At 44.0% G+C, this 14,949-nt stretch overlaps 1 protein-coding gene across 3 annotated transcripts in view; it reads left to right on the top strand.

Annotated features, from left to right (window-relative positions):
* The window catches only part of LOC119159453 (uncharacterized), a 398,949-nt gene that overhangs the window by 355,065 nt on the left and 28,935 nt on the right, over window positions 1-14,949 (top strand). The gene's annotated exons all lie outside the window — the stretch shown is intronic.

Raw genomic sequence — 14,949 nt, 5'->3', positions numbered from 1 at the left:
ATCTGTGATCAGATGGATAGGGAGATAGGCAGTGCTACAACATGGCAGCTACTACGACATCTATTAGACCCAGAGTTAAATTGGGGAATAAAGGGACGCCACAAAGGTCTATTATGTCTCCTACTCTTTTTAATATAGCGATTATTGGACTTCCTTAGAAGTTGGAAGGAATCGAAAACCTACGTCACACAATATACGCAATGTGACGCAGTGGATAAGCAGGGGCATGACGGACATATTGAAAGTTCATTTCAGGTGGCTATAGATATCATCGAACAATATCTCGAACTGCTATAGGGTTGAAATGCTCGGGAGAAAAATTAGAGGCTCTTTATCTACTATCACAAAACAAACAATCCCCTCGGAAGTGGTTGTGCCATTGCTTTGCCAGCGAATGAAAATGCTATTCGAACCGTAGACAGTATTAGAATTCTAGGGATGCGCATACAAGTAAATGGAAAAAACACTGAAACTATCCGGAGGCTCGAAGCTAGTGTGAACCAGACGTGCCGCTTGCTTAAGCGCATTTCTAGCAAGAATTCGGGGACGAAGGAGGTGAATCTTTTATTGTTGATTCAAGCTTTCGTGATAAGCCGGCTGCTATGCGTTGCCCCTTATCTTAAATTGCGGAGAGCATAGGAAGATAAAGTTGAAGTCATTTTGAGGAAAGGCATCAAAACTGCGCTAAAGCTTTCACCGAACACCTCTACAGTTAAGCGTCTTAGGCGGGGCATCTCCAACACTATAGATGAGCTTATAGTAGCCGCCACGATGCCACAACATCATAGGCTTTTGAGAACTAGAACAGGAAGGAAAATCATAGAGCGCTGGGGTTTGAGCCCATGGAGTGTTCCAGACAAACAGTTAGCAAACCTAAATCAACTAGGGCGAGACTAAAAGTTTCGTCGCTGCCGAAAAACATGCATGCGGTGTTCCACGAAGGCAGACGCAAAGCTTGAACTGTAGTCCGGCAGGTGAAACTTGGAGCTCGATCTGGCGTGCTTTTCACGGACGCTGCAGAATACGAAGGAAGGGGAGCATACACAGCGGTAGTGGTTCGCGAGAGCGGGGACCTGGTCTCGTGCTGCACTTCTAAGAACACAATCTTCACATAGGCAAAATAATTTGCGATCGCTTTGGCAGTAGCACAAAAAGGCACATGAGTGATTGTTAGCGACTCCAAATCAGCCATTAGAAACTATGATATGGGCAGGATCTCTGGTACAGCCGCCAAAATTTTGAGAGAAGGACCAGTACCCGCAGAGCAAATGTCACTGATATGATCCCCGGCCCATAAAGGTCTGAAGGGAAATGAGAAGGCGCACGTGATCGCCCGAAGGCTCACTTTCCGTTCGATCGCCGCTGACTGGCCATCTCCGCTCGCGCAACCTTTCTCCAGAAGAGACGAACTACGATCGTTTCAGCAAGTCACATCGCATTATAGATTCCACCATGAGATTTATCCAGAGGAATCTAAAAAGTTGCACAAATGGGAGGAAATGATGTGACGAAAATTGCAAACCGGGGTGTTTCCAAACCCTCACCTGTTTAACTCCAGATGTGCGCGCTGTATTAGCACTACAGGTTTAGTGCACATGGTCAGGCTACAGTAATGCAAGTAGAAACGTATATTCCTGAGAGGCCTTATTACACAGCCGCGATGCCGAATGACAGCGTCAAGTCATCGGTCTCGCTCGACCGCCGCCGACTCCCAAGAGATTCCGGCTGATGGTGTAGGGGGATGATCGGGGGCACAGGCCGAGGCCTCCTCCCTGTCAATCAAGACTGGTGCAAATAAACGTTATTTTTTTCTCTCTCTCTCTTCTAAGTACGACGGGCAGAACGCGTGCACGTTTTATTTCGTCATGTCACTCGAATGACGCTGACAAGCTCCGACGCGGCGGTAAGCTGCGCGCTCAGCCTGACTCATTGTTGACAAACATGGCGGTCTCTCACTTTGCTAGCCGGAAGTGACGTCACGTGCAATCCGTGTATAGCTTGCTAATAGCTCGAACCCCGAATAATGCGCTAATTTACGATAGACACGTAGGAGCCCTTCGTTGCCATGATTCAGCAAGATGAACTTCCCCAGAGTTGGGGTGGTGCGTTGCTTCCGACGGGGTTATGCCGAGTTTACTTTTACTGCACTCCACAGCTTTGCCGCGTGCAAGGGCTATGCGCCGTGCCCAGGTTATCGGGACATTGCATCGCACGATCACATTCCTAAGGCAAACTATTTCCGCCATAAATCGGGCACCCTCCGTGTCATAGACCACTCTAAATGTAATGACACGTTCTTGGACTCTGCTTAAGTGGGGCGAACCACTGCCCGCAGCTCTAAAGAAGTTGGTAATACTGTAAAAAGGACGGTAGCGCTTATTAGGGCCGTGCAGCAGCGCCGTGCTGTGTAATTAGATAAAAACGGTGCGCTGTGTTTGTTGATGGCATATATATACGGGGAAACATTGCAGCCTCGAGCGCAAAGCACGCTGTCGGGGAAAAACACACACAAAAAAAACGTGGGAAACATGCGTATGGCTGTTGAAAGGTCGCGTTGCAGGACGCCATGAAACAAAAATTATCACCCTCTTCGTGGAACGTGACTAAGGAATTTTAGTCGTGATTACGCCAAGGACTGATGCCGCGTCTCTGCGCTACAGCAGTAGTATAACCACTCTTGGCTGCTGCGCAAGTCGTGAGTGAATGTCCGTGTTTTCAGCCAGCGCGAACTCTTTCTTTCTTTCTTTCTTTCTTTCTTTCTTTCTTTCTTTCTTTCTTCCTTTCTTTCTTTCTTTCTTTCTTTCTTTCTTTCCTTCTTTCTTTCTTTCTTTCTTTCTTTTCTTTTCTTTCTTTCCTTCTTTCTTTCTTTCTTTCTTTCTTTTTTTTTCTTTCTTTCTTTTCTTTCCTTCTTTCTCTCTTTCGTTCTTTCTTCTTTATTTCTTTGTTTCTTTCTTTTCTTACTTATTTATTTCTTTCTTTCTCTCTCTCTTTCTTTCTTTTTTTCTTTTTTTTTTCCGGCCATGAGGAGGAGATTACTTTCGCTCTATGAAATCTCTTCCCACTTTTCTCCGAGGGTGTAATAGTTCCCGGCTTGAAAACGCAACTTCTTATCGAAAGTATATAAAAGCCGACAGCTAGCGCCGGGAAAAAAGAGTCATTTCATAAATCATGTCGCACCTCCTTTATACTTCACATCGTGTTTTACGCAACTCGCTTATATCTTTGTATAAATATTTTTTGTAATTCTCGATGCTGCAAGCTCTGCGTTCACCCTCGGCAGACAATCCGTGCGAGACAGTGCACGCGCCTTTGCCCCGTTTTCACTACTGAATATACTGCAGCGCAAAAGCTTCGAAGCAGCTCTGAGTTCAGCCGTTATACCCGACAAGGAACGCCAAGGTGTGTGACCCACCCCCTTCCTAAACGCATAAATATGTTAGCTGGATTTTCCGATCAGGGAGCGCAAAGCTCTTCTTTTCAACGTGTACATTATGTACGCGTCATCGGTTAGCGCTTTCTATTCTCTTTCTTAACTTCTCACTGGCTGCTTTACTATCTCTCTGTTGTTATTTCATCAGCAGTCCTTGTAGAGTTGAAAAGTATTGTGCAGAAAGAGAGACAAAGAAATAAAACAAGCCAATGAAAGTGAAATAGAGGTACGGAGTTAATTAATCAGACGGAGAGTCGCATACCGAACGCCGGTTGATGCGAAGGCACGGTGGCAAAAGCATGAAATATGGACCTCTATTAGTTAGGCTTCGCTCGCCGTGGCGCTTTTGTAGGCTAGATCCCATGAACGATTCCGAGAGGCGCGTACGCTTTTAGATTTTTAAATTGGCCTGTTACCTGTTTTTCCACTCACCTTTGCGCATACACATATCCGCAAATCTCTCCACCCTCACCCCTCTCGTGGCGTTCCCACAGAGGTGCCCAGCACAAGATTTTTTTTTACGTACCTAAATCGGCGGACTTTCAATTGATGCCTCGGTTTTCGAAGATATACGAAAGGGAGAGTCGTGAATCTGAGCCGGTTTGTCTGTGGCAAAATGGTGCAATTCGTGGAAGAAAAAGATTGAATGTAATGCTATGCTTGTAGCCGACAGCATGCGTTGCCATGCAACATGTTCAAGTGGTTGCTCATTTGGAATTCTTGTTATGATCGCGTACGAATTTTTTTTATTACATTATATCAAGTACAGGAATGTTAATGTTTCCGGCGAAATTATTTATCCACTTGATGCTTTACGAGCACGTAGAGCCCTTATTACCTTCTCCCCACGTGTAGGGTAGCAAACTGGACTACCTTTTTTATACTCCGTCTCTCTCTTCCTAGTACTTGCAAATCAGTTTCGTTTGACAATCATAGGAAGCGTTCTTCGTTAACGTATTCATGAATAGCCACTAACGTTGAAGTTGTTCGTCTGCATAAAAGCGAGAATCCTGGTACGCGATGATGTTTTAATACTGTGGTATTTTGAAACTACAAGCGTACATCGCCTTAGGGATGTGACGGTTTAATACAACAGCTTCGGTGTTTTACTTCCTCTCCGAAGGAAGGGAAAGTGTTTTCGGGTTCTCGTAATCGATCGATAAACGATTGGAGGACACCAGGGGTATAAAGTGGACTTGTTCGTTAATGAGAGAGAAGACTGTGAAAAAAAACAGATGAAGGAAATGTGAAAAAAAAAAGAGCTCAGTCAATCTGTAACGGGACCGCAGGCTATGGGAAACGGTATACGCGCTCGTTTAATCAGAGCGATTTTGTCGATGACCGTAAATTGTGCAAACAACGTAAAAGAAAGCTGCGAGGGCGAGTGATATTACACAGGGACTTGATGTATCGCCACACTCTGAGATAACTCGCGGTGTTTCTAAAGCTTATCACGCTTCTTATGTACCGGGACTGTCAACTTCGCGTCCGTGAAAACATGTGGCCCCGATTTCGAAACTCGATAGCTTTTCCGGAGCTTTACACTGCGGCGTCTCTCACCATCATATGATGGTTTTGGGACGTTAAACTCCACAAATCAATCAATCGAAACTTGATAGCTGTGTGCGCTAGTGGACGAGGCAAACGCGCATGCGCTAGTTTGCGGCCTTGTTTCCGCGTTACGTCGCACACTGTGCTTTGTAATAGCGCGATGTTATGCGAGCGATCGTCAAGCTGGACTGAAAATGATCGCCGCTCGTCCGAGTCTACTTTAAAGGCCGTCGAAATTATGCCGTCGTTGGCTTTCTTTCTTTCTTTCTTTCTTTCTTTCTTTCTTTCTTTCTTTCTTTCTTTCTTTCTTTCTTTCTTTCTTTCTTTCTTTCTTTCAACGTCACACCGAGAAACGCAGCGGTAGGCGGGCTCGCACTGCAAACGACTTGGTAGCGAGAAATTCAGACGATTTTTTTTTTATCCCCAGAGAAGGTAAAAAAAGGGAGATGCTCTTAACACGTTTTGCGGCCGAGAAAATGCCTGTGACGCTATTGTTGTTTTTCAAGGCAAGTCAAAGAGAAAAACAAAAAGAGGAGCTACATGAAAAAAGGGAGAATAAGCGCGACTTGGCAAGGCTGTTGTCGGTGCCTGTATATTGCTTTTATTTCTTTTTTTTTGCATCGTCGTGCTTTGCTGCGGTAACTTTAGACTCCACACCGGAAGGCATTGGCGTCGTTGGTGTCGGAAGCGATTACGGTCGCGTGGTCGCTTTTGGTTGTTTTTTGCTTTCTTGTACCGACTTTCATCAGTATAGCGCTGCTCCTTTTTCCCTCCTTCTTCTCCGTCTCTCCATCTAAGGTTTTCGGCGCTGTAACGGGTTATTGTTATCACAATTTTGCACTTTATATGGCAGCTCGTTCATCAGGGCGCGACTTCTATAATGTCATGTCGTTGTTGCTTAGTGTACAGGCATTCTTTTTTGTTTTGTTTTGCGTCTGCAATGAGTCATGCTCTTCTCTTGGTGGCGGCTGATTTCCGATGTTTCACACATTGTGTGGACACTTCCGGAAGCGCCTTATCAGTCGCTAATCTTCTGTTGCGTGGTTTCATGCTGTGTGTTCTTGTTTGGTTTATTTCATGTGATCCACAGCGCTGACATGACACCCGAGAACACCAATATTGGCTGCACTCGGATATTTTCGATGCAATAGGTTTCCTAGCCTTCCTGTTCTTGTTTTTTTTTTTGCGAACCGCTATACTGCGTAACGTGTGCGAGAAAAATAGATACCAATTTTTGAAAGGACAAAGAAGAGGAAAATAATTTTTCACTTAGCTGGTTACCCTTTCACGATTCTAAAGTGATCGCCGCAAGAACACGCTTGCTGAGCGAGAAATCGCGCAACTCTCTTCTGAAGTTGTGCGACCAGCGAGAGAGGGTTAACGCGCCTCTTTACGAACAGTCATATACGTGGCAAGTACCCGAGACGATAAACACCCCCCCCCCTCTTTTTTTTTTTTGTAAGAGTACAGCAGCTAACATGACATTTGAGCAGGTAGCTTGATGCAGTCACGATCATTCGGTTTATTGGAACCTAAGTCACCGGCAGAAATATAGCAGCCTCTAGCAAGCGACCAAATCCTGTTCTAAACACCCAGGACGTTTTATTGAGTGAGCGTTCTCTTAAGGAGCGTCTCTGTGGTGAGCATGATACGGACACATGCAAGCTTCGTCGTAAGAGGATGAGCACAAACTTGTCCTCAGGTAGGCATTATCCATTTCTGTGGAACAGCGACAATAGCGAAGCACAACGTGACCCATACACGTCAAGATTTCTCTTTGTTTCCACCTCACACTGGTTCTGTCAGGATAACGGCCGTCTTCCGAAAAAAAAAAAAAACGTCAGAGTGCCCCCCCCCCCATGCTTGGTGCTTTTCGAATTACTTTCAATTGCGTGACCTTGTAATGAGGTGTATAGGCTTGATATGATAATTACAAGAACAACGAAGAGAGGTATTAATAGAGCACTGAAGACCAGCACATGCTGAAGCCATCAAGAAAGGATGACACCTGGACGACGCTATTCTATTTTGGAGAAATTTAAGAAATGAACGTAATCACAATGCGTGCACCTTAGTCATTTCAGCCAATCGGTTTCCGTTCTTCGTGCTGAATGAATTCTCATAGCCAGCTTCTTCCTTTCAGTTGACTGAGTATTTCTTACGTTACCTTCACAACTTTTAAGCGGCCGTGCACACAGGCTACAAGACTCCTTGCGGAAGTGTTCTGATAGCCCAGTTCTTTTGTTTAATTACTACTCGATGTTAGCCCCTCTTCCTTTAATAGCCCGTGTATAGCGTTTCGTGTCCCGTTCACTTTTTTGTTTACTTATTTAGCTTTCATGTGAGCTCTGTACTAAATGGAGGGTATACTAACCAGGATCCCTTTGTACAGAGAATACAAAACAATGCATTGCATATTAGCGATTATTTCTTCGGCGGTGGGCAGAGAAGAGCACAATGAGAGAAAATGAGGAAGCAGCTACAGGAAGCCTTGTGAAGTGCTCTTATTGTATCTTCCTTTCTTTTTAGGTTCTTGTACGTGCTGTCCCTTATATAGCTCTGGCGCCCTTCGTAACACACGCAGAGTCGTTCGGCGAGCCTCCATTGTTTCCACGGGCTCTCTTTCAGACTTCTAGATGTCTCAGCCCAGTACCATTACGCTCACGTGGTTGTCGTCCACTTGCATGCTGGTGTCTTATTATGCGTCCATGCGATTCCTTGCTCGAAAGAAACTTCTTTCATCCTCGTATCAGGGACACAGAAAAAAAGGACTGAAATGTTTGAACAAATTATGAACGTCTAATGCACCACGCATGTTCCGCACATACCTGAGATTAAACATTATCGCCACTGTGCGCACGGAGATATTCCAAACACTATTAACGCTTTCTGTGTGCAGGATGCACTAAAGAACGATGTAATAACTGTATATGTATATGTGCGCATGCATAAATGTATGTGTAAATGTACATATATTGTGTACATGTATTGTGTATATGTATTTTACGGACATTTGTGACTATTGATATAAGGCCTCTATACAGCCAAAGTACGTTTTCCTTGTATTCCTGTTCACGGTCACCTTAACAATTACTGATATGGCGGTATATGGACAAAATTGGTATTCGTTTCATGAAAATGTATAAATTATCATCAAAAACATTAAAGAAATTTCAGTCATAACATTCGTTTTTTTTTATCCTGTATGCCGACAAAACAAAACATGAAGAACGTACGCGAGGCTGCAATTATTGCGGCTATATCGGGCTATAGGTGGCAGCACCGTCCTCTTAAAGTGTGGGTAGGCGGTCAGCGGCGCTTCATTGCGTGCGGTCTAACCCGGTTGTCCGCGGATAAAATGCGTTGACTACAGTCTACTGTTAATATCTGCGATCTTCTCTACTGAATAAGTGCACGACGCTTATGCAACGTTAACATTACCCTCGAGTAAAGACCATTCTGTCCTTCACAGGGATGCTCGCCCTGGGTGACTCTTTTCAAGCTTTCCCTCTAAATCACGCCTTTTTTGTGTTTTTTGTACGTGGTTAGCTTTTGTTCCGCCTGCTACGCACTGCTGTAGCATGCCTGAGCTACTTATTTACATCTTTGTCATCTGCATACGGAGAGAGTGAATAAAATATTTACTTGATGTTTTGCGCAAGAAAATCTGTCAGTGGTATTGTGTAGGCGCTGCGTTAGAGTGCCTCGAGCGTGCAGCGAAGGCGAACGAGCGCACCAAGTCACGTCACACGTGAGACATGACCGCCATCTGGCACTTTTGTTCAAAAACAAAGCGCGTCGCTCTGAGACGGGTGTGCGCGCGTGCCTCAGAGGTGATAAGGTGTAGAACGCGTGGCGACGGGTAGGTGCCACCACCGTCTTGTTTTAGCGAAGCGTTGGAAACACTCGCCTTTCCGTGCAAGCGTTGGATGGTCAGCGCAGCGTGATAAGCGCTACGGTCCTTAGAATGACTTATGTATGCCTTTTCAAGTAAAAGGCGCACATGCAGAACATGTACGTGTTGTTATGGTGCTCCAGACACGCGCAATAATTACTTTTTAATCTACAATTGCACAAGTATGAACGCTGAATCATGAGCAACATGGGTGGGTGCTGTGGATGGGGTCGGCCGTTTCGAATACCCGATGCTGTTAAGAGTGGACAAAAAGACAAATGTACAGACAGACAGACAAAACTTTTGCGTCGAAGGACCCCAAGAGAGACCATCGTCTTTAAATAAAAGTCAGAGCTTTGCCGCAAAGACGAAGCAATGGACGTGATAGAAACAAACTGGAAGATCACGCGCAGAATGGGAAGCAGATCGAAACGTGCCACGCGTTTCTCACGCACAAATGACGCATGAAACGTACTCACAGGTACAGATGAACAAGAAGATGATGATGAACGCGTCGTGACAATCTGGCAACGCGCGCTCATTGGGCTATCTCGTTGGTAATGCTGAAAACACGATAGTAGTTCTCCCCGAGAGGCAGTCAGTTACCAGCGGTAAGTGGTAGATATATATAGCTTGCTGTTTGAACTATGAATGAGAGGCTTCTCCACAGCTTAGTGATTAACTTCTCGCACAAACTATTCTTAGGTCCCAAGTTCGATTCCGCGCTGCGCAGCCTTTTTTCTGAATTATTTTCTTTCTTGCCTTTACATATATAAAGATCCGTATACAAGGTGTTTCAGCTCAAAAGCACCAAGTGATAGAAAAAGAATCATGAGCGCTACACATCTGCAATTAGTGCAGTATTGTTCTAAGCCATATCGAGCACGTCAGAATATTTTTTCGACCCGCCAAGCTTGGCAATTACCAAAAATTGCTTAATGAACTTTTTAAATAGAAACTCTGTAGAAAAATTTCCAATACAGAACTTGTAGCGCTTAATCAGATATAATGAAATTTTCAACCTGCGGTAAGATAACTGTGCTTTATTATTATTATTATTATTATTATTATTATTATTATTATTATTATTATTATTATTATTATTATTATTATTATTATTATTATTATTTTGCAGCCTGTGTTGAAAGTGTGCGAAACTAAAAAAACACGTGATTGCCTCCTAACGCGTAGCGTTTTAGTGCCCTCACATGTAAGCCCAAGAAATCATCAAGAATTGCTCACACACGAAGGTCGTTTGAACAGGCTATCAGTGAATGTGATGGATGTTAAAAGATGGTGTAGGGTAGCAATAATCATGATGGAGGGGGAGAGGATTACATGTTTATTGTTCGCCCCAAAAAGAAAATTAAAAAAAATGCTGGCGCTGCGTGGAATGCTGCCTGCGGACTCGTGTCAGATTCGCACGTGCACGGTGGCCGCTTTTTTGCCAATTTTTTATTCATTGGTACTCTCCTACCATCTTTTATCCTCCGTGGTGTCTGACATTTCCTCTAGCGCGTCTTACAATTAAAAGCAATGCATAAGAAATGAAATTTGCCTTCGTCAGTCGTGAAACAAGTGAGGCTGCTCCTCTTGCGCGAAATATACTGTAACCACACGCACATTTACACCGATGGTTCAACCACAGCGTCTAGGTCTTGCGGTGCCGTAGTGATACCAGCTCGAAGAATAACCCTGCGTATCAAGCTGTGACATGTCACTATATAGTTTACGACGGCAGAACTTGCAGCTCTGCGTGGGGCCTTAGAGTACATCACATCCCATAGACCGAGTACATGGGCGGTTTTTTTCGACTTGAAAGTGGTTATCGGGGCATGGAGTCAGTTTTTCGGGGAGGTTGTCACGAACAGATAACGTGCGAGGTTTTCAAGCTTCTTCACCACGCCACAGAAACAAACCACGAAGTCAATTTTCAGCGGCTACTGGTCATTGTGAGATCAGTGGCGATGATTCCGCATACAATGTGGCTCTCACATTCTACCAAGAAGAGCACACCCTTCTGATATTCCTCTGTCAAGGACAGATGCTGCAGGGCAACTTCGTCACCTGGCACGTAGTCTGTGTCTGCTGGAGGGAAACACCCAAAGCATGAGTCATACAAGAATCAATTACATAAACCCTCAACTGGAACTTCGACCCCCATCCGGACTTCGTCGATGTGAACATTCGCTTCTTTATCGGCTTTGTTTGGGGGGATTGACCGAGAGTGCGGTATGAGACGTCTTCGGAAACAGAGAAGACATCGACCGTCTGCTATGTCGTTGCCTGGATTTGCATCTGAGAGATAGAAACTGTCTGACGCATTGTGACGATTGGATGATCGGCCACCCTGTGTGCAAATGCTGCTTGAGTACCGTCGTCGTCCTTCGTCAGCTCAAAAGGCAGTCAAAGCCTTCTTGCGCTTTTTGAGGACTAGGGGCATATGTGAACGCCTTTAACGTTTGTGTAGCGCCACCCCTGCATGTGCGTCAGGCCATTGACTGTCAATTTTCTCGCTCTCTTTCTCTTTTTTCACTCTCGCTCTCATCTTTATTCTCCCCCTTTCCATTTCCCAAGCGTAGGGTAACCGGGCATGTGCCCGGTTAACCTGCCCGCCTTCTTGCTGATCCTGTCCTTCCTTTCTCCCTCCCTTTCTTCATTTGCGTTTTGCGTGAACGTGGGAAAAAAAAAGCAGGCGTACAATCGTGGCCACACTTGTTGAAAGCACCGTTCTTGCGGAGAGTAAAGGCAATACACTGTAAACCAAATTACACCCATATAGGTGTTTTATAGTGTCTATAACTCACACCCCTACACCCCACGAAATGGGTGTATCAAGCAGGAATACACCTATTACCATGGGCGGATTTCCGAATATACACCCTATGGCACAAACATTTGTTGGGGTGTAAAAGCAAATGTACACCCAAGTGGCCTTAAGGGAGTGAGGATGTAAAAGCGAATGTACACCCAAATAATCTTAAGGGCGTAAGGGTGTAATATTGCTGACACCCTAACACCCTTAAAAAACAAAAGTAGTGTAAGGGTGTCATTCTCCCAAACAGCAAAAAGGGTGGGGGGTGTTCATGCTGAATAATGCCCCAACACCCATGCGAAAAATACCATGATTCGAGTGTTACCCCTTTCTAGTAGGGCCCCTGTGGAAGCACGTGAAAGCTTACCCTTTACCATTCATGTGCAGATGTCCTATTGTAGCGGCTCCCGCCACAGTGTGGTAATCCTGGCCCTAGCACAGCTTTTATGGTGCACATATGAAGCACGGCATATAAAGCTCTCACATATAACATGTAATCCTAGCTGAATGCGAAGTCACCACTCAAAATGAGCTGTCACACATAGAACGTTCACAAAGTCATGCCATAGTGCAAAATGAAATCGAGCTTTATTTTATTAGACACAGAGCACGTACAGGCTTCAGAGACAAATTGAACCTTTATCAAAAGCCTTTTTCAATTGTGCAGATCAGAATGCCATTTGCTATAAAAGACCGAAAATAAGACATCAATGGTACAGCATGGAGCTCTAACTACCGATGCATGCATATCAAAGTACAACAGAAGAGCTTTTATTTGCACTTAAAAAAGAAGAACTAATTTTAACACGCTTCAATGCAGCACAAAATCACAGTGCAGTGAAGCATACAAACAGCAAGAAGAATAGTGCAATGCAGCATGCCTTATTCCTCCAATATACTGAAATAATATATCAATACACACTACGATTGCCTCATTGATACGCCACAGTTTGCATGTGTTGTGGCATGCCATATGCATATTATGCAAGGCTAGTGATATTCTAATGAATGTAATGACAAAACAGTCTTAAAATGGCATTTTCATTTCACAATAACCCTTGTGTTTTCAGACATTCATAATACTGGAGAAACAATAATACAGGAGTGAAAACAATAGGCAGAGTTACAACAGCTTAACAGTGTCACTAGATATTAACCATGCAGAATAATTGATTTAAAGATGTAAAATATCAAGCGCATCACGTATGTCTCCCTAAAACAATGCAACATCAAAGAATATAAAATGGACACACAAAAGCAGGGTGAAAGAGTAACCACTTACACCTAGCAGAGGTGGAACATCCAAGCTATCATCTGGAGAAATATTTTGGAGCATCATATCTTGCTTTTCCAGGGAGAAAGTTTAAATTTGGAGCAGGTTTCAGGAAAAACAAACGCAGCATTTTTGAGCCTGATATTCAATATTTACACCATTGATTGATATGTGCAGTTTAGCGTCCCAAAACCACCATATGTTTATGAGAAACGTCGTAGTGGAGGGCTCCGGAAATTTCGACCACCTGGGGTTTTTTTAACATGCACCCAAATCTGAGCATACGGGCCTACAGCGTTTCTGCCTCCATCGGAAGTGCAGACACCGCAGCGATGATTCGATCCCGCGACCTTGGGGTCGGCAGCCTAGTACCATAGCCCCTAGACCACCGCGGTGGGGCTCCAAATTTACAGTAGTACAACAAATTAGACTGAATCACACAAAAGAAAAAAATATATGTAGAACTTATTTGACATCCGCTAATTCATTCAAAATATACGCGAGCACAGCTATTTTAATAAAAGCACTCTTGAACTGTCCCACAGTGCAAACAATGCTAACCTCCCTATTTACGAACGCTCCTCGACTCGAATCTCGTCCTTATTTGAACAAGCTGAGCACAGCGCCACCACTTGTCTAAAAATGATGCTGCCTTTTTCGAGAATCGCTGCAGATTATCACTGATATTGGGTGACTTACTCTGCCAAGAGACTGCGCTGGAATCAATTTTCTCAAGTCAAGGCGAAGCATTTAGTGAAGGGACGTTCTAAAATACAGGGGTAAAACAGTAGTATTTGCCGAGCTTGTCAAACTGTTTGACAGGCGATCCACAAACTCCAGATATTCGTGAAAGAGGAGCTCAAGGGGGTGGCGAAAAGAAAAAAAGTAGCATACGATTTTCCTTATTGTCGCTTAAGGCTGCAAAAACCTCATAAATCACTCTGAAAGACGGCCAGCACTCATACTAGTACTCGTTATTGAATGGCATCTGCATGGCAGACTAATATAGGGAAAAAATATTTTGTGCCCTGTGACAGCGAGTATTAGTAGCCACTTCTAAATCATAAAACACTTTTCCGCAGAGCGAAAGCGTACTCTGGCAAAAGCGACTTAAAAGCGTTATGGACGTCATAGAAAAAGGGGGAGAACTTTCTTTGAAACCGTTCTACTCTTTTCTTTTGCTGTGAGGTAATAATATAGTCAATTAAAAGTTATAATTGCAGTTGGCTATCTGTATTAGATTGGATGATGATGAACCCACCTCGATGGTTTAGTCGCGAAGGTACTCAGCTACAGTTTTCATGCAGGCGAAAATGCTGTAGGCCCATTTGCTTAGATTTGGGTGCACAAGAACCGCAGGCGGCCGAAATTTCTGGAGCCCTCCCCTTAGGCGTCTCATAATCAAATGGTGGCTTTAGGACATTAAACTGCACACATAAATCAATTGGATGGTGATGCACAAACTTACGTTGAATAATAGATTTTACGTTTCTTGACCAAATTAACAATACTGAGAAATAATTGAAGCTGGTTGGGCATTTCATAATGGTTTTGTGTAAAATTAGGAAATTGTATCCAATTGACACAATTGGCGCGGCTGCTGTTCTCTTGAACATGCAAATAGAATACGAAAATAGCATGTAATATTGTGCTACAGACATTAAACATGTGCTGTAAATAGACATGAATGCCTGAATTGAATAGTCAATTTCGCGAGGAAACAACGACCACACAAAGAAAACACATGGGCAGGACAAGTGCTTACTAGCAGCTGTTTGTAGCATATATTCACAATATAGCATATATTCATACACACAACCTTAAATAGGTGGCGAGTTGGCATGAAGTACTGATGGAGTTCGTGCCCCTAACAAACTGGCAAAGTTGCGCCGGTGCGTCGCTGGAAATCATCCTGAGCAGCTGAAAGGCTGTAAAAAGAAGCACGCGTGGCCATTCACGAAGTCTGCCACTGAAGTGGTTTACAA

This window comes from Rhipicephalus microplus, chromosome 1 (assembly GCF_043290135.1).
Source record: "Rhipicephalus microplus isolate Deutch F79 chromosome 1, USDA_Rmic, whole genome shotgun sequence".
In the NCBI taxonomy this organism is placed as follows: Eukaryota; Metazoa; Arthropoda; class Arachnida; order Ixodida; family Ixodidae; genus Rhipicephalus; species Rhipicephalus microplus.
This window is presented reverse-complemented; position numbering and strand designations above follow the sequence as displayed.